Genomic DNA, 20,160 nt, shown 5'->3' with positions numbered 1-20,160 from the left:
GCTTCAGTTTCCCTATCTGTCTGGAGGCCAATAGACTAGATCAGTGGTTTTCCACTTTAAGAAAAGGCAAGGCTGAGAAGTGGGCTGCCTTGTCTCCCTTCTCTCCTTTCTGAATTAGGCCTGAGCATCAGATTTTGCTTAGGTGACTCCCTGTTTATCCAGGGTACAAAAATTCCTGGGTAACTACTTGTGTTAACCCCATAGCCAGGGCCTTGAGGTGTATTACAACAGAAAAGAGACAATACCTTTTTTATTTTTATTTCTTTTGTGGTAGTGGGGATTGAACCCAGCGTGCTTTACTGCTGAATTCTATCCACAGCCTCCACCTCCTTTATTTTTGAGACAAGGTCTTCTAAGTTGCTGAGGCTGGCCTCAAACTGGTGATCTTCCTGCCTCAGTTTCCTGAGCTGCTGGGATTACAGGCATGCGCCAAGGCTTCTGGAACCATAATGTGTTTATGGATAGGAATGATGGAATTTGATGAGCAGCATTATTCTCATACAAAGAGAGGCTCTCCTCCCCTGTTTTACAGATGCAGAAAGTGAAGTTTTGAGAGGCTGAGTAACTAGCCAGAGGTCACACAGCTACAAGTGGCCAAGAGCCCATGTTTGTGTCATTGCAGACAGTGAGGCCCTAACTACTTTTTCTGTCTCTTAGGTGGCTTGGGAGGAGGTGGGTGTAGAGAGGTGCCCTGCAGCAAAGGGGAGGCCAGTGCCCTGGGAGACCCTGCCACCTCTTGCACTAGCCCTCCTTGCAGGCCATCGTCACACACAGGGAAGTCCCCCTCTGGCTGTGTGCTCAGGACCAGGCTTCCCTCCCCCAGGGCTGACCCGGGCTGGGCTCCTGGGCTCCAAGTGATCAGGATGTCTGGCAGCCCTGGACTGAGTTCTCGCACAGCAAGGGTCAGTGGTGCTGTGCACTGCCCTTGGATGGGATAGGGAGATGCACGCGAGGCCCATCGATTCAAAAGACCCTTGTGTTTCTTTGCAGGTGTAACAATTGCTCACCAAGCACCACAAGCCACATTTTGCAGCCCAGACAACTGCTGTGGTTGTTACGAGGAACCTGAAAAATGGGGGTTCTTGTAGTTCTCAGGACCAAGCGTGTCCTGTCTGAGTCTTGGTTCTCCCATCTGAGAAAGGATAACCCCTGTCCATTCCCACTCCGAGTCTGTGTCCCTTTAATGGAAAGGGCAAGTGTAACCTCCTCTGCCAGGCTCCCCCTGCAGCTCATCCCTTCTGCAGCTCCTCTCAGGAAAGGGGCTGAATCCTCCCATTTACAGGAGACATCTGTAAAGGTTAATGTTATAGGCTCTGGCCAATGTCCTCAGCTGCTGAGGGCTGGGCTTGTGACTGTTTCCAAGGCCTCGTCCATCCCAGGCCTGGGTTCCCAATGGCTGGGGGAGCCTGGAACCAGCCAGAAACTTCTGACAGCCTCTAGCCAGTCCTTGGGTGCAGGCTGCCCTTCCTGCACTGGCTGCTTCCAGAGTGCTCTGGGCTCCAGGGAAAAAAAGTGGGTTCTCAGTGAGCCCCACAGCCCTCCAGGAAGGAAGAGATTGCTTTCTTCCGCCAGGTGGGGCCTGGGCCTGACTCTCCAGGGCGGAGTTGAGGGCTGTAGGCTCTTGGGCCTGCTGAGATCACCCTTCCCAGGTGGCTCCTGGGTGGGATGTGTGTGGAGATGTGCTTGGTCTTAGCGGCTGTCTTAGTAACAGGGCGCTCTCCTGTCCATCAGGGTTCAGGGTGCACATGACAGAGGTGACAACATAGGCCAAAGAGGGATTTCCTGGCCGGGGAGAGCTACTGGATTGGGAATGGGAGGAGGACTAGGGCTTGGGTGGCTCCAGACCCTAGGGGACCAAGGAATGGACCACCCTCCAGGGAACCCCATCGTGGGGAGAGGCCCTTGTCCTGGTGTGGCTGTGTCCCTGGGCTGCAGAACAAGTTCTTGGGGAAGCATATGCACAATCCTGGGTTAAAAGGGAGAGTCCCTCAAGGTCCGCACAGGGAATAGTTGTGTCTTAGGGCACAGTCAGGGTGCTGGTAGCAGAGGCGGGGCAGAGGCTGCCTGGAGGCGGGGACACCTGCCCAAGCACTGCTCCTCTTTGGGTGTGCTGTCCCAACATCTTGGGAGGCTCCAGCGGCCTAGGTCGGGGTTGTGGCGTGGGCTTGGTGGAGAGGTTTTTTGCACATCAGACCAGCTTTGGGCCCTGGATTGGGTTTACCAAGTCACAGCAAATGGGACATTGGGATGGGAGGGGTCTTGGGGGAAACCTGGTCCAGTCTCACCTTGTACCACAGGGAAATGGGAGTCCAGAAAGGCCAAGAATTTCTCCAGGGCCCCACCACCCAGCAGGGACCGGTTGGAGAGAGGGGGTCGAGATGGAGCACCACAATACCCTGTCCTCAAGGGAATATGGGCACCCTGGGGATGGGGCAGAGGGTTGTAATGAGGACACACACACACTTTTAAAAACACTGACTGCTCATGAATGCTTATGGGACAAAATTAAAAACAACCCTCAACCACCCTCCTGCCTTTTCCAGAGGCCACCGCCATTCTAGTTTCTGATGCCTGGTAATAGGCAATTGCGTGTTTGACCACATGTGTGACAGACACAGACATCTTCCTCCTGTCACTGCACCACACTGTGGTTTGTGTTGGTAACAATTCCAAACCCGTTCATTCAGCACCACTTCAGGACTTTCTCTTTCCCTCCCTTCCTCTCTGCCTCCTTCCTTCCTTTCTCTCTCTCTCTTCCCTCTTTCTTTTTTGGTACTGGATGTGAACCCAGGGCCACACCTGCTTGAGAAGCACTTGACCACATAGCCACACCCTCAGCCCCTTCTGTTATTTTGGGAGGGGATTGAACTCAGGGGCACTCCACCACTGAGCCACCTCCCCAGCCTTATTTTGTATTTTATTCAGAGACAGAGACTCACTGACTGCTTAGCACCTCCCCGAGGCTGAGGCTGGTTTTGAACTTGGAATCCTCCCATCTCAGCCTCCCACACGTGTGTGGCCCCTACTGTTTTTGAGACAGGGCCTCACTGAGTTGTCCAGGCAAGCCTGGAACTTGTGATCCCCCAGTTTCAGCCTTCCAAGTCACTGGGATTGCGGGTGTCTGACACCACATCTAGGATTTTAGTACTTTGTAAGTCAACTTGATTTTGTTGACACTCGAAACACAGACAAGTCCACTGGCCACCAGTGTGTTCCAGTGAGGAACAACAGGTCAAGCTTCCCAGGGGCCGACTCTGCTCCACCCTCTGCCCGAGGACAGTGGCTGCCCTCACTTGGAGCTTTTAATTGCTATGTGTTTGTTTTAGTTACTTTGTGTTTGAAAAACCAAACCAAACCCCAAACCAAAACAAAACAAAACAAAAAAACCCAGCCGGCACACCCCACTGGAGATTTCTCAAGGGAGGATTGTTTGGGATGGCAAGTGGGGTGCTAGGCTTGGGGCTCTGATTCTGTAACACAGGATGGCTTAGGCTTCTCAAACCCAGTAATGACAGTGGAAAAACTGGAGGTCACAGGGACCTTATTTTCTCCTGCTCACCCTCATTCCAGTCCCACCCCCTTGACTGTCCACACACAGTCCACCATGCCTGCAAGACATGGCTCATCTGTCATGCTGCAAGACACAGACTCCCCAGGACAAGTGGGGAAACTTAGGAAAGTGGCTTAGCCTCTGCCAGTGTATGTGTCCCAGCCTCTACCAATAACATGGCTCGGCTCTCTATCCCCCCTGCACCGTCAGAGCCTTGCGCGGGATAGGTGGGGGTCATGGGTGGAGCACCGACAGCGCCTGCTACAGCAAGTTACCCAGCCCCAGCCTCCACAGCTTCATCTGTTAAATTGGGACATCAGAACAATCTTGCTTGTTTGTTTTTTTAAATCAAGTTGTTGTATTTTTTTAATGTTTATTTTACTTATTTTTAGGTGGTGCTGAGGATCGAACCCAGTGCCTCATGCAAGCTAAGCAAGCAGCTCTACCACTGAGCCCCAGACCCAGCTCTGGACAGCCTTGTTTAAAAAATAAGAAGCCAGTCATGGTGGCATGACCTTGTAGTCCCCCCTGTCCCCACTGTACAGAATGCTGTGACAATGAGAATCACTGGAGCCCAGGAGTTGGAAGCCAACCTGGTCAACATAAGCAAGACCTCGCCTCAAACATAAGATAAAGCCAGGCACGGTGATGCCCACCTGAAATCCCAGCTGCTTGGGAGGCTGAGGCAGGAGTATTGTGAGTTCAAAATTGGCCTCTGCAAAAGTGAGGCGCTAAGGGTTGGGGTTGTGGCTCAAGTAACAGAGCACTCACCTAGCACATGTGAGGAACAGGATTCCATCCTCATCACCATAAAAAAAAGAAAGATATTATGTCCACCTAAAACTAAAGAATATATATATATTTTTTAAAAAGGTGCTAAGCAACTCAGTGAGATCTTGTCTTTAAATAAAATACAAAATAGGGCTGCAGATGTGGCTCAGTGCTCAAGAAATTAGGCTTTTTCCCAATTGTCTTACTAATGAGCACATGCCATTTAGAAAGTGGTTTTTCCACTCTACCCTTCTGTCATAAATGTGCTTTTTCTCACCCCTTCCCTAAACAGGCTGTGAATTCTCCATATTTCTCTTTTAAATTATACATTTCAGCTTTAGATTATCCCATTGGTTCCAAGTTCTATAGAATACAATTGAAAGTAACCAGGAAAGGGCCTGAATACTCTTTTGACTGCATATTTTTTTCATTAGATATTATAGTCCATCACTTCTAGATTTGGCCCTCCATAAGCTTTTGAGCATGGACACAGTTCAGCCACATTCACAGCAGAGGTGTGACAATTGTTGATTCCAGTTTCCAGTAGAATAGTCTTCATTTGCATCTGAGTTCTCATCAGCATGGTCCTTACTGTCTGTATTTCTATCAGCATTCTGGTCATGGCCATTTATCCAATCTTTCAGATATTTCAGATCTTTACAGGTTTAAGGCTCTGAGGGGAGTCCCGCTTGGATGCATCACAACATGGCAGGTGCCATGTTGTGTATCTCTCAAATCTATATCTTAGTTCTTTCTCCTTAAAAAACCACCAGAACTCCATCAAAGGGGCTCCATCCTAATGAAGGAATCAAACCTAATCATTTTTCAAGGGCCCTACCACTAAACACCATAGTCCAATTAGTTTCTACCTTCTTTAATATCATTGACATAAGATTTTTGTAATTAAATTCCTTCATGAGTTCAGAGAGACAACCCATTTTCATACATAGCCTCCAACGTATATTCAATTCATCAAGAAAGAATTACTTAGACAACCTCTATCATACAGTCTTCCAACAATACTTTTATTAAAAAGTGAAGAAGTTTTTAAATATCCTTCAATTAGCATTTTGAAAAACAAAAACCAATAATATGAGAATAAATTCACCTGTATTTTAAGTTTAACATGGCTTGTATTTTAGTGTTTTATCATACATCTGTATGTGAGGTGTGTTTATGAAGACTTCTGTTTAAATACAAAAATAGTGTAAATTTAAGCTTATATGCTTATATATCTATATATGACCAAACACCCAATGAACATATTTTATACTTTTTTAACTTGAGCATTTGTAATCTAATGTCTCTGCAGATCAATAATCTTCAAAAATATTTTGAAACTATTTTGCCATATACTATCATAGTAGTAAGGTGTACGATATTAACAAATAGATTATTATTTATAATTCATACAAATTAAATTATAGAACACATTTTTATACAAATATTTAACCTGAATATCAAGAATGATTGAAATTGGAATTACTAGATCAAAAGTATAAAGTTTAATAAAAGTATACACATACTCCAAAATTTTGGCAAATTTTTCTTCAGAAAGTTTAGGAAGTGAAAATTCTTATATTAGTTTAACTTTATTTTCATTTTCTTTAATGATGGTTAAATATATATTCATATACACATATATTTATCTGCATATATAAAGAACAGAAAGTTGATAGCTTATAATGGCATCAAAATCTTGTTTTACTCAGTGGCTCAGGAGGGTGAAGCAGAATAATCACAAGTTCAAAGCCAGGCTTAGACACTTAGTAAGGCCCTAAGCAAATTAGTAAGATATATATATATATATATATATATATATATATATATATATATATATATATATATATACATACACATACATATATAAATTTATGTAAAATATTTATTTATTTATAGGTTGTATATATGGAAAAGTTATAGATAATGTCATATATATATATATATATATATATATATATATATATATATATATGATATTATCTATATTTTTTATTTCTTTTATTCCAAATGAGTATGTTCAGTGATTCTAATGTTTTATTATTTATACTTCAAAATATTATGAACTTGTGAATTTCTCCTCTATTCCTAGTCTTACAACCTTCTTCTCAATTGCAAAATTAGTTATTCCAATGTTAGTTATCCACACCTTTTTCTTTGATTTCACTTCTTTGATTCTAATTTTGTCATCTAAGTGTTGAGTGTTCTGGATGCAGTGACATACACCTGTAATCACAGATGGTTGGGTGACCCCAAAAAAATGTTGAATCCATCTGGGATTAATTATGGTATGTTATCAAGATCTAATTTGATTTTCAAATGAAGCAAATTTGCTCATTGAAAAAATCCTCTTCTTTGTATTGAATTGCAATTCTCTTTATTTATTTATGTATTTATTCATGTATTTATTTTAAATATTTTTTAGTTTTAGTTGGACAAAATGCCTTTGTTTTATGTACTTTTATGTGGTGCTGAGGTCTGAACCCAGTACCTCATATGTGCTAGGCAAGCATACTACCACTGGCCACAACCCCAGCCCCTGCAATTCTTTTTTTTTACTGTGTACATGAACATGTGTACACACTTGGACATGCACATTTGTATCCACATCTAAAGTAATATCTTCTCTAAGATTATTTCTTTGTTACCAATTTTTTAGGTTTTCAAAGTGAGTTGTTAATTTAAATGATCTAATTCAGAAGCTCTCAAGATTTATTATCTATTATCTCTATTTCAAATAAAATGTAAAAGCATTACTTTCAGTAAAAAGACTCAGTGAAAAACAATAAACTCTAAACCTGTTGATCTCCTAAAAGTTGAGAGTAGAACAGTGGTTAGGCAAGATTTATAAGGGCTAGGGAAGTTGTCAATGGGAATAGTATTACAGTTAGAAGGAATAATTTCTGAAGTTTTATTGTAAAGTAGAGTGACTTAGCAATAATGTATAAAGAATTGAAGGGAGAATTCTGAAGATTCTTACTTTAAGAAATGATAAATATTTAAGAAGGATTTGTTGTTTACCGTGAATCTATGATTATACAATGTATACAAGTGTTTAAACATCCTATTATATCAAACAGAAATAAAATAAAACCTAAAAAATCTCAATTGTTATATTCTCCAATCTTGCACAACTCTTATAAATTAATTCTCAAATAATTGACATTTATGCAATAATTAGTTTTCCCATGTAGGAATAAGACTCTGAGGAATTATATAATAATCTAAGGAACTTAATAATTGCAAGAGTATTGCATCTTTGGGACACAGAGAAAATAAATATTACTTTTGTCCTGAATTAAAATGAAAATGATGGTATGATTTATTCTGCATCTCTGACATTCACCTTAAATTATTAGACAGTTTTTCTTCTCTGTGGACTAGGGCTATCTCAGTGGCAAAGTGAGCTTGCAAACCATCAGGACAGATCTGAGTATTGATAAAACCATTTTTTTTAAAAAAATCAAATATAATATAGAGAGAACACATTCGTTCTATTTGTCTTCATTCTGTTATGCACACTATACTCTCCCTCCCATTTTCTAATATTGATCACTTTAGTTAAAGAAGAAAACATTTTTTATCATGGAAGTTATTGAATCATTTTGCTGAGGTAAATTTTAGTTTATTCAAGTTTTGAATGTTTGCTTTAGAACTGAAGGAAAAGGCATGGAATAGAAGGTTTCAAGAACTTAGCTAGGAACACTGGATGGTCAGTGATGTCAAGCAGAGCTCATTTTTCCTAACTGGGTGCTTCTGGGAAGTCCACCAGGAGGTCAGTGCCTTCTTTGGTTTTCATGCTAACTGTCTGAGTTCAAGACTGCTACAATTTCAGTTCTCAGGGTTCATGTGGCTTTCTAAAACTTATATTGGCAGTAATTTTAGATTTAGTGAAGAAAAAAAAGTCAATGAGTGTAGGAACCAGGGAATAGGATGCATTTTCCTTCTGAAAGGGAACTTCATGTGAGAAGTGAAAGTTTATCTGTGAAACACTATATTGATATAGGCAGGAAGGTTGATAAGGGCATGCTAACTCAGGTTGTTGAACAGAATAAAATTGAAAAGTAGTATTATAATATAATCATCAGTTATTTTTTAAAAATATTTTTAGTTACAGATGTGCACTACACCTTTCTTTTATTTATTTCTTTTAATGTGGTGCTGAGGATTAAAACCCTATCACTGAATACCACAGTCCTACCAGTTATTTCTTGCAAAGGTTATTTTTGAGCTCATTAAATGAATGAGGTACATTCTAACTGTCAGGTATTTAGCAGTTAACAGGCAAGTGTTTTCATACGTGCAAGGGGGTAAGTGGTTCTTACAGTTGCCTGATTTACAGAAGATGTTAAAATAAATGTCATTATAAAAAATAAAAATAAATGTAGGATCAAAGAAATCTTATCACAGAATATATGTGTGTGTATTGACATTTGTATTTGACTTTTTGCAAATAAAAATAACAGTTAATGTAAAGTGCTTGCCAATTTTTTTCTGATCCTCATGCAATAAGTAATCACCATGTTTATACTAGCAACATGTCATAAAATATCTATAGGTTAGAATAAGCTTCTTTTCACATTTCCCTCACAACCTCTTATATGTAATTTTGTATAAAAATGAGGGTCTCCTTTCATTTGCATGCAATTTCCCTTTTCTCTCCCTTTCCCTCCCACCTCATGTCTCTGTTTAATGTGAATCTTTTCCTCCTGCTCTTCCTCCCTGCTCTGTTCTTAGTTGTTCTCACTATATCAAAGAAGACATTTTTCATTTGTTTTTTAGGGATTGGCTAGCTTCACTTAGCACAATCTGATCTAATGCCATCCATTTCCCTGCAAATTCCATGATTTTGTCATTTTTTAGTGCTGCATAATACTCCATTGTGTATAAATGCCACATTTTTTTATCCATTCATCTATTGAAGGGCATATGGGTTGGTTCCACAGTCTAGCTATTGTGAATTGTGCTGCTATGAACATTGATGTGGCAGTATCCCTGTTGTACGCTCTTTTAAGGTCTTAAGGGAATAGTCCCAGAAGGGCAATAGCTGGGTCAAATGGTGATTCCATTCCCAGCTTTCCTAGGAATATCCATACTGCTTTCCAAACTGGCCGCACCAATTTTCATTCCCACCAGCAATGTACAAGAGTACCCTTTTCCCCACATCCTTGCCAGCACCTGTTGTTGTTTGACTTTCTAATGGCTGCCAATCTTACTGGAGTGAGATGGTATCTTAGGGTGGTTTTGCTTTGCATTTCTCTTACTGCTAGAGATGATGAGCAACATGTCAGAAAATCTCTATGGGTTAGAAGAAGCTTATGCTTGTTAGTATTTTTCCTAGTGTAATGATTCTGGTAGCACCAGATTCAAACTATAAAGAGCACTGCTTTTAAATAATAGACAATTATGAACAAATTTCCATTAGACTTTTAAGTTGGTTAATAATCATCTGCTATTTAAAAACATCTAGCTCAGATTTGTGTTTCTGAGGTTAACTACAAAGGTCTGCACACAAATCATTAAAAATTCCTGGGCCATTTTATATTTTTTGTTAACATAGTATTTTTTTTTAATTACTGTATCATAATCTTACCTGGAATTTAAATTTTAAATTTCAGCTTTGCTTATACACTTAAATTATTAAGCTAAAATATTTTACAGAACATTTTCAAGAATATATTCTGATATAAATCATATGTGTTGTTAATCATTCATTAGTAAGCAAATATTACCACAATAATATTATGTAATATTATTTAGAGTGTGAAAGTATATAGAAATATTTTGAATTTTATATATATATATATATATATATATATATATATATATATATATATATATATATACACACACTCACACACACATACACACATCACACATACACACAAAGCTTGAAAAAACAATTTGGTTATCTATTGGCTAGACTAATGGAAATTTAAATAAATTTAGCCTCAAACTTGCCATGAAAATTAGAAATAGTTATACATAGTACTGATTTACTTGTCATATTCTATGTAACTGTATTGTTACAACATGTCATATTCAATTATAACACTATGAAATTTGTAATCAGTATGAGCATATCATTAACAAAAATCAATAATACATTATTGCATTTCTGTGAGTTTACAAATCTCCAGACCTTCTTAGAAAGACTTACTATAGGCTTTGAAGGATTTATAAATTTAACCTATTACTGCAATGTGTTGTTGGAGTCCATTACTAAGAAAATAGATATTTTCTAGATGGCATTGAGATACATCTCTAAAACTGTTATGAAAGTATGGAATGCAAGCTGGGAAAAAGAATAAAAACTACCTCAGGCATCAAGAACCACAGGAACTCAAGCACCACAGCAGCAAATTGTTGAATGAGCACTGCACAGTGCATCTTAGTCATACTCATGATAACCTGGGAGTTCACAGCTATCAGACTGAGGGAAGATTGAATAATAGAGAGTTTACAATTCATGTTAAGAGTGAATTGAACCCAATTAATGGTCTGCCCTCAGAAAATTAATGTTTTTAAGGTACACGTACAATAATATCCACATATACCCAAAATGAAAATTGTAATTTGTTAAAACACAAAGACTATATAAGTCCTGTTACATTTTCATTTTTACAATTAATCATTTCATTTAGTTTTCATGGCAATCTCTAGTCACATACTAGCTTACATATTTTTATGTGTTGTCAAATTCTTTTCATCAATTTCAATACTTAAAGATGAAACTAAACTATTCCATTATTATATTTTAAGAAATTACCACCATGAAGAAAATAGACAGGAAATTCATCTTGCCCTTAGTTTACTTTGCTTTCTTTGTGTATTCTCATACAGTGCTTTTTATTTATGATCTTGAGAAAGCCATGTGAAGGTGAATTCACCTTGTTTCAAAAAAACAGAGGAATGTATTATAGAATGTTTAGTTGTTTCCTGGTGGTATCTTTTTCAAAAGGTATATGGAAATGACATTATAGACAAAATCAAGTTACAGTTAAATATTTTTCTGTCAAGGAGAGAGGAGATTTCAGAAATATGAATCTGCTCCTCTTTGGGCCTATCTTGAATTCTGGCTCTTACACCCAGCCAACTGTCAGGCACAGATCTATGTAAACATGAGTGCCTCACGGGTGGGCCTGAGATCTTTCAATTCCAGTCTTTAAAGCTAAAGTTTCTTGACAGATGATATTTTAGGAAGACATCTCCTGAGACTTCCTCACAGTTCAATCAGGCATGTCTCGATTTGTATAGGAAAATCTCTGCATTTGCTCTATTGTTTCTTACAAGAGAGAGAGTGTGCTCCCAATGAATAGACACATTAACATTTGCCTTTATAGAAGGGTTACCCATGATTGTTTAAACATGATATCTATGCATTATTATTTTTGTGGGATAATAAATTCAACATAAAGTATTCATTCCCATTTTAAAATTACAACCTTGGTTTCAGACTTGATAAGGGTATGTAAAATTTTCTAAAGAAAATATTTTATATAGAAGAAATCATGTAATACCTTGAATTTCAAAGAAGTTTCACATTTGACTGAACCATCATATGGAATAGAAAATATCTGAAAAGTTCAAAGTACAAAAACTACATGATAAAGGGTTGAGAATATGTAGGGATCTAAAACTATTTTTTTGTATGAAATACACTTAATGGTCTCTCCAATTTTACAAATTCATTGCTAGCTTATAAAACAAAAACTATTGAGTTACATTTACCTTTGCAGATGCAGAAAACACACAACAAAAGTCAGACAGATATTAAAATATTCCAGCCTTCCCATGAGATGATATTATTTCCTTAAACTTTATAAAGCAAAATTAAATTCTTCTCTAACTATAGCTAAATATATTCACAAATCTTTAAAGATAAATAATGATTTAAGAAATTTTTAAGAACTTAAGAATACACTTAAGAAAAGGTCCTGAGTTATTGTAAAAAATATTTTAATGCTGTTTTGTTTTAGGCTTTACATAATAAATTTGCAAGACAAAAATAAATGCTTTTTCATAATGATATAATATGTACTTAAGAGTATGCAGCTAAATATGTGTTTCTTTGTAGTGACATATTTCTAATAGTAAAAAACATTAAGAATTTAAATACTTAAGTGATTCTGTTTTTGTATGTTTTAGGAAAGAAATAAATGTGATGAGCTTAAAAGGGATATTATCTCTGAAGATCAAGTTCATATCCATGAAGAAATTACAATTAAAAAATATGAACTACTTTGTAAAATGTCCAAATTACATATTCAAGTTTCATTTAAAACTTTCTTTTTCTTTTCTCTTTTTCTGGGAGAGCAAGTGATCCAGTATTTGCCTCTTAGGAAAATTGAATTACTAACCAGTAATTACAGTTCTCTGAATGTAATATTCTCAGTGGATTTGTATCAATTGTCTTGGGGCATTTTGGCATATGAGTTCCACTAATGTAACATTGTGAAATAAAGAAAATTAAGTTCTAATATATTATATCTTAAATTTGTCTAGTATATTTCTATAAAGCCACTTTGAAATTTTTTTTCCAACAGTCTTGTGAAATAGATTCAGTTAACCCAAGATGTAGTTCTTTAGCACACAGAAAGGTGAAATCCAAATCCAAGATCATAATGTCATTTATGAAGCTAGAAAAATCTGTGCATGGTGAGGTAGCACAGATTCACTCTGCTATATTGAGTCTGCAATTCCATTTTTTAAATTATGTAGCAAAGCAATATAAATGGGAGATACTAATCTTTAGAACATTTAAAATACCCTCGCTATCATTGTCTTGTAATTTTTAAGCATTTAATTCATTATAACATGCTACATATTAAAGTATGAATTACTAATTAATATGTGTATTTAAAAACTGAGATAAATGTAGAAATTCAATTACTAGGAGACTTTTTGAAAATACAAGATATTATAATCTAGAATCTAAAGTCAAAATGTTTAAGCATAATTATTATATTTCCAGTTATATGAACATTAGAAATATCTTACCATTTTAGAACCCTTAAAGATAAAAATATATATTTCATTGAATCAGGATTTTGTTTTAGCGTATAATGTAACTAAGGATGAACTAGTATTTTTTTGGAAAACAGAAAGATAAAAATTTTACCTTATTTAATATTGATTTTGGGAAATTTTGAAGAAATACTTTAAAAAGCTTAATTTTCTTTAAATTTTAAATGTTTCCTTTCTATTGCCAAATTAAAAGATCCTACTTTTCTTTGACTTATATTCAATCAGTAAGGTCAAGTATTATTTTAAAACACATGAGCTTACTTATTAACTAAGAGGTATGAAAATGAAGAAAGCTATTATTTTAGATATTTGGATGGTAAAAAATTGCTATTATGCAAAGGGATTTTATCTTAATTATTCTGGAAGATGATTCAATTTATTTACATTGCATATCGTAAAATTAGCATACATGAATTATTTATTTATATGATTATCTGGAAATAAATATTGAACTATGAAAAGATTAAGTTTTAAAATTAAAAATTTGGCTCTTGCCCTCTGAGTCAGTCTGAGTCAGGGGATAGGGGACTTTTCCAAAGAGCTTTGCAACTCTAGGCCACATAACCTCCCTATCAGGGAGATTAATGAGACCAGTGGAGGATAGAAAGCCAATCAGTGCATTTGCTGTGAAGAGGAGGGTCATCAGAAAATGGAGACATCCCTGATGCTTCCGAGGAAAGCCACATGGTCAAGCAAGGCCTGGACCCATCCTAGCACAAATGGCACTAGCAGATCTGAGAAGCTGCTGCAAGTTCCTGAGGACTCCCAAGGAAACTCAGCTGACTGTAAACAATAGATAGAAACAAAAGTCAGTTTGACTTGCTTCATCTTAAACACTTAGCAAAGACATTCAAAGCCAAAACACAGCTATTCCTGGGCATTTTAAATAAAATAATAGTTAAATGTAACTTCCATAAATAAGTAAACAGGAGGCTTCAAAAGAGATTCTCAGACTGGAATGCCTGGTTACTATCAAAAGAAACTGCCAGAGTAGTTTTTAGTTCAAGGCCTTTATTTCTAACTTACTCAGGTAGGCTTAATGTTTGCTAGTATGGTTATCCAGCCCTAAGTAACAGAATTAAATATTTCTCTATTAGACACAGAGGTCATACTAGTAAAAGGATTTTGCAAGCTCAGATGACATTAAGTTATTAAACTGTATCTTAAGGAAAAGTACATTTGTTACCCTAAAAGTTAAATGTTGTGTTTACACCCCTGACAATTCTGGCAATGTGACGAATATCCTTAAAGATTTACATGCTCAGATAGAAGCCACGTCCTCAGCAACTTTGTCATGGAAACAATATCTTAGCTCCTGGTTCTTGGTACTTCCTGATGGAAAACATTGTTAGTCTTTGTCTTTGCCATCATACTCATTGGCATATTCCTGTGCTATGGGATTTATTGCTGCATCAATCTGGTTTCAGTACTAATGAATTCTTGTTTCTCTTATAGACCACCCATCACTCAAATGGCCTTCCAGTCTATAACTTCTCAATCAGACTTCTATCATGGACCCACTCGATAGACCAGATTTTTAAAGGGAGATTCCAAACTGCTTGCCCCACATCGTCCCTTTTCAGCCTGAAGAAGCCAGAAAGATTTTCTTCGGCCCCCTTGCTTACAGCAGTAAGGAGTTCCCAAATTAGAGGGGGGAATGAAGCCAGATTTAAAGTTAGGTAGTCAGTGTAGTTAGGTAAATCGGGTCTAATATCGAGTGAAATCTAAAATGGAGGCCATGCTGGGAATGACTCAGGGACAACGCAGGACAATTCATGGAATGTTAATGAAGTCCTGAAAAGGCCCTAGGCCAAAGTCCACCTCAAAGAAATGTTAATGGAGCTCAGGAAACAGCCCCCAAGAGATTTGGAGATAGCCCATCCTAGAGAAATGATAAGCCCATCCCAAAAGGTGATAATTGGGCCCACCTGTGTCCTAACCCCTTCAACCTATATTCCATCACCAAAACTATAAAAAGGGGAAAGAACAGCCCTTCCACGGATTCCCACCTTTTGGGTCCCCTTCTTCCTCCGGGAGAAGTCTTTTCTGCTGTCCTTTAATAAATTTCTAATTTCTACTCTGAAAAACAAAATTCATCTTGTAATAAGCACATTTTGTTACTAATGACCTACATAACAGATTTTTTAAAGAGATTATATGCAATACATATATTTGGGACTGGGAGTATACCTCAGTGGTAGAGCACTTGCCTAGCAAATGTAAGGCCTTGGGTTTAATCCTCACCTTCACAGAAAAGAAAAAACAACCACAACCAATTATTCCCTAACACTTTTGTCCATATGTTTGTGAGTATAATATAACTAGTATTTCAAATGAAGGGTTGTGTTTCTTATTTAAAGGAATGAGTAGTTTCAAGTTTCCAGTATCAAAGATGACTTCCAGGTAAACATGTTTGTCGTTGCCATGAGAACTGGTTGCCTTTTTCACTACCCTAGAATAATATGTTAAGTGGAAAATACAATATAAATTGAGTGAGTATTTGCCCAGGTCCAAGTATGAGTTAAAGGTTTAGAAATATTTTATTGTCAAAAAGAGTACAAAGTGTGAAATGTCTAATAGTTTGTAGGTTGTTTATTTTATTAAAATTAGATTTTAAGGTAATAATAAAAGCAACTATCCTTTGAAACTAACTATGAGTGCCAAGTACCTTGCAAGCACTATTGTATTTGAGGTTTACAACACCATTGTCTAGAGAGCTGTGTTCCTTGTTAAGTAGGAGAGGCAGAGATAGAATTCAGACTCAGAAAAGCATAACTCTAAAATGCAAACTTTCAACCCATGTACTATATTCCCTTCTGAGTCCCAAAGTTTTTTTTTTTTGATTACTAAAAACTAAATCCATTCCAAGTCTTAATTTACTTTTAATTGTATTAAAATTTTTTTGAAAGGGAATATTCTTATTACAAAAGTAGAACATCCTGTGATGTCTATAAAAAAAGGTAAATCAAAGAAAAAAATTAATTACCCATAGTCATAATACTCCCAAATTAATTCATTCAATAACTGTAAATTCTGTAGATTTTTTAAGATTAGGTATCTGTAGGCCCACATAGCCAAAGACTAGTGATGGTCTTCTTCTATCTAAAACTTAGACCCTAAAATGTGAAGGCATTAAGATTAAATGATGCCTCCCTGTTATTATATAGCAAGTGATAATGTTAAGTGTAATGTTTAAAAAATATTTTTTCTGATAACATTATAGTTTATTAAATGTTCATGTTGTCAATGTTTACAACATAATTGATAATAGTTCATGGTATTCCAGTAAATATGTAAGTATTTTAACACTTAGTTTCTTTAATTTTTTTTTACCAACTATTGGAGTTTAGTAAAATTTTACCCTGTTTATTTTTGTTTAAACTTGAATCCATGTACTTATGCATTATGCATGCCTACATGATTGCAGGAATTCATTCCTTATGTATTTTTTTTTTTTGGTACCAAGAATTGGACCCAGTGATGCTTAACCACTGATCCACATACTCAGCCCTTTTTTTGTATTTTATTTAGAAACAGGATCTCACTGAGTTGAGTTGCTGAGGGACTCGCTAAATTGCTGAGGCTGGCTTTGAACTCACAATCATCCTGCCTCAGCATCCCAAGACTCTGGCGTGTACCACTGAAACCAGCTACATGATTTCATGTACAAGAGACCACATTGCAGTTAAATTCTCCAGGTATATTAAACATATTATCCTTAAAGTAATTTTTATGTTGCAATGTGTGGGTATGTATGTATTTATATATAAATTACTTTAAAGAATTTTATATATAATTGTATATAAACATATATATGTATAAAAACTTGAAAAACAAGATACTTCTTTCCACTCTTTATTAGGATTATAAGATGATGGAAGAGGATATCCCTGTAGGAAGTAAAAGGTCTCAGTATTCATATTTTTCAGGAGTACCACCAAAGGAATTTTGAAGTAAGACTGCTAACAATGTGTAGCTGGGGTAGAGAGAGAAGAGGGGAGGGGGGATAGTAGAGGATAGGAAAGGTAGCAGAATACAACAGTTACTAATGGCATTATGTAAAAATGTGGATGTGTAACCGATGTAATTCTGCAATCTGTATTTGGGCTAAAAATGGGAGTTCATAACCCACTTGAATCTAATGTATGAAATATGATATGTCAAGAACTTTTTATTGTTTTGAACAACCAATACAAAAGAGAAAAAAAAAGAAAGAAAAAAAAGAAACACCATAATGTGGTGAAAATAAACTAACAAACATTGTTAAAATAGTAATACTGAATGGAGAAAGAATTTTAAGTATGACTAGCTTCATAATAACTATAAGTTCAAACTATGGTGATGTTTTTTTTTTTTTTAAAGGAAAAGAATGACTGTTCTTTATAGGTATAGCATCTCTGTGGTTCTTATTAACTACTATATAATAAAATTACAAATTATTATTAGTTATACAATATTTTTATACATGTCCAAAATCATTATACATGTCCAAAATAGATTTTTTACATTTAAAGTACTTTATACATAATAATGATTTTTAATCACTTCCTACTGAAGAAAACGATCACTATCCCCTTATTTTAGTAATTAGACACAGAGAAGTTTACCTTCTTGCTTATTGACACATGAATATAGAGACGGAGGTCAGAGTATTCATCTAGATTTGGTTCTCATTCATTCTTGGCAAATGTCATTAGTAGTTTGTTGGCTTTTTTAAATATTTACTTTTAGTTTTTGGCGGACACAACATGGGGTGCTGAGGATAAAAACTGGGCCCCCCACATGCCAGGGAGTGCTGTACCATTTGAGCCACATCCTCTCTTGGGTGGCTTTTAAATGCAGTGCTGGGTGTTCAACCCAGTACCTCACACATGCTAGAGAAGTGCTTTACCTCTTATCCATAACCCTAGTCCCCAAAGTTCTTTACTTATTTTTTTGGGGGGAGGAGAGTGTGTGTGCGTAGTGCAAGGGATTGAATCCATGGCCTTAATCAGCAAAACAAGCAGTCTACTGACTAAGCTATATCCTCAGCCCTGATCTATAGTCTTTAAACAGTGACAATGGAGCAGCCTGTCATTCAGCCTTTGATTCTGCGCCCACTTGGCTCAGGTTGGAGGCAGGGCATGAAACCTTGACCAATCAGTCTCTTAGGTGAGAACTGTCCAACCCTCATGCAGCCAGTGATGAGGGGGAGGGTGTCCACAATCTTCTGTTCCCTTCGTGTCTGGAGCCCACCATTTTTTCAATCTTTTTGTAGGCTTCTGTCCTGGATCCAAGCCCAGGTGTCTGTGCTATGCAGAAACTGAAAACAAATCACAGGGAGAACACTGAGAACCCTGAGAGCCAGGAAATGGTAAGTGTGCCTTGTTATCTTGAGACTGGGTAGAAAGGTGGCTTAAAGCTGACAGAAGTGGCAATGGTGGAAACTGGTAGTCATGGCTAGGGAGTCCTCATGGTCCTCTCCAGAGTCTTGTGGCCAGAGGGTCTCTCTGTGGTAACTTAGCGTTCACCTCCCTCTGACTAGTCTAGTGAGCCTTAGATCAGTAGTTGAAAACCTGGGCATTTTGTTCCATAATTGTAAGGTGTTTCCAGCTTTTTTCTAAAGCCCTTTGTGGGCTTCCATGTCCCATGATTCCAGCATGTCTCCAGAAAGCATAATGAAGACTGAGATAATTACCAGGAGAGAACCACAACTCCATTTGTTGTATTCAAGCATGAGAGAGGCTGCTGATTATAGGGCTTGTTATTCATGAGGGTTTGTTTTTTTGTTCGTTTATTATTTTTTTTTGTGTGTGTGTGTGTGCGTGTTTGTTTGTTGTTTTCTTTTTGGTACCAGAAATTCAACCCAGAGGTGTTCATACACTGATTCACATACCCATCCTTTTTTAATATTTTTATTTGGAAACAGGGTCACTTTGAAGTTCTTAGGGCCTCACACATTTGATGATGCTGGCTTTTAACTCATTCTCTTCATGAGTCCTGAGATTTTTAAATGTAGCAGAAGCAGTATCTCAAATCCAGAACAAAAACCTGAAATCCAGAACTTCAGCTTATCTCTCCATAGGTCTCAGAAGAAACCCCTAGTTTTCTAGCTCTCTGTTCACATATCCAAAACTAGGGTTCTCTGTTCACAGAGAATAAGTTTAATAATGACCATGTAATGCAGATAATGGGCCTCACTCAAAGACACCTGGTGGCTAACTGAAAGATGTTAATGAGCACCATTAAGGCCTATTTCAAAAGTAAAAGACCTTGAATCCCACTTTTTGGAACACCTTCTACAAAGTCCTTTGTCCCAGGAGTGATTCCTTATTGAATTTGAAGGAAAAAGGATGGGTCACAGAAAGAATAAAAGTGAACCCATATGGTAGTCAGGATGCCTTTCCCAAAGCCTATTCTAAATGCATTATGCTCCATGTTCTGCCCAAAACCATCAGTAAACTTCTAAGATGGCACACAAAAATGATTTTTTTTCTGATATCAATCCTCATACAACATGGTCGCCGTTCTATTTCTTCTTGCTTACATAATTTTTTTTTCTTCAAAATTTATGAAACAAGCACCCAGATTCATGGAAAACTGAGAAATTTTGGTTCATCTAAAAACTCCACTTTCAGCATTATTAATCATTGTTTCCCCATGTTTTATTTCAAATGTATGCATCATTTATAATGTTTTTCTTCAAGAACTGGAGGGCATTTTTAAATTATTTTAATTTATAATTCTGAGATTTTTCACATGAGAAAAAAGCAGAATAATATTAGGTGACATTGAAAAGAATGAATCTCTCCTAAATGAGGTTTATGTGTCCC

Source organism: Callospermophilus lateralis, unplaced genomic scaffold (assembly GCF_048772815.1).
Source record: "Callospermophilus lateralis isolate mCalLat2 unplaced genomic scaffold, mCalLat2.hap1 Scaffold_1144, whole genome shotgun sequence".
Lineage (NCBI taxonomy): Eukaryota > Metazoa > Chordata > Mammalia > Rodentia > Sciuridae > Callospermophilus > Callospermophilus lateralis.
The sequence above is the reverse complement of the archived record's forward strand: the minus strand, read 5'-3'. Positions refer to the sequence as shown.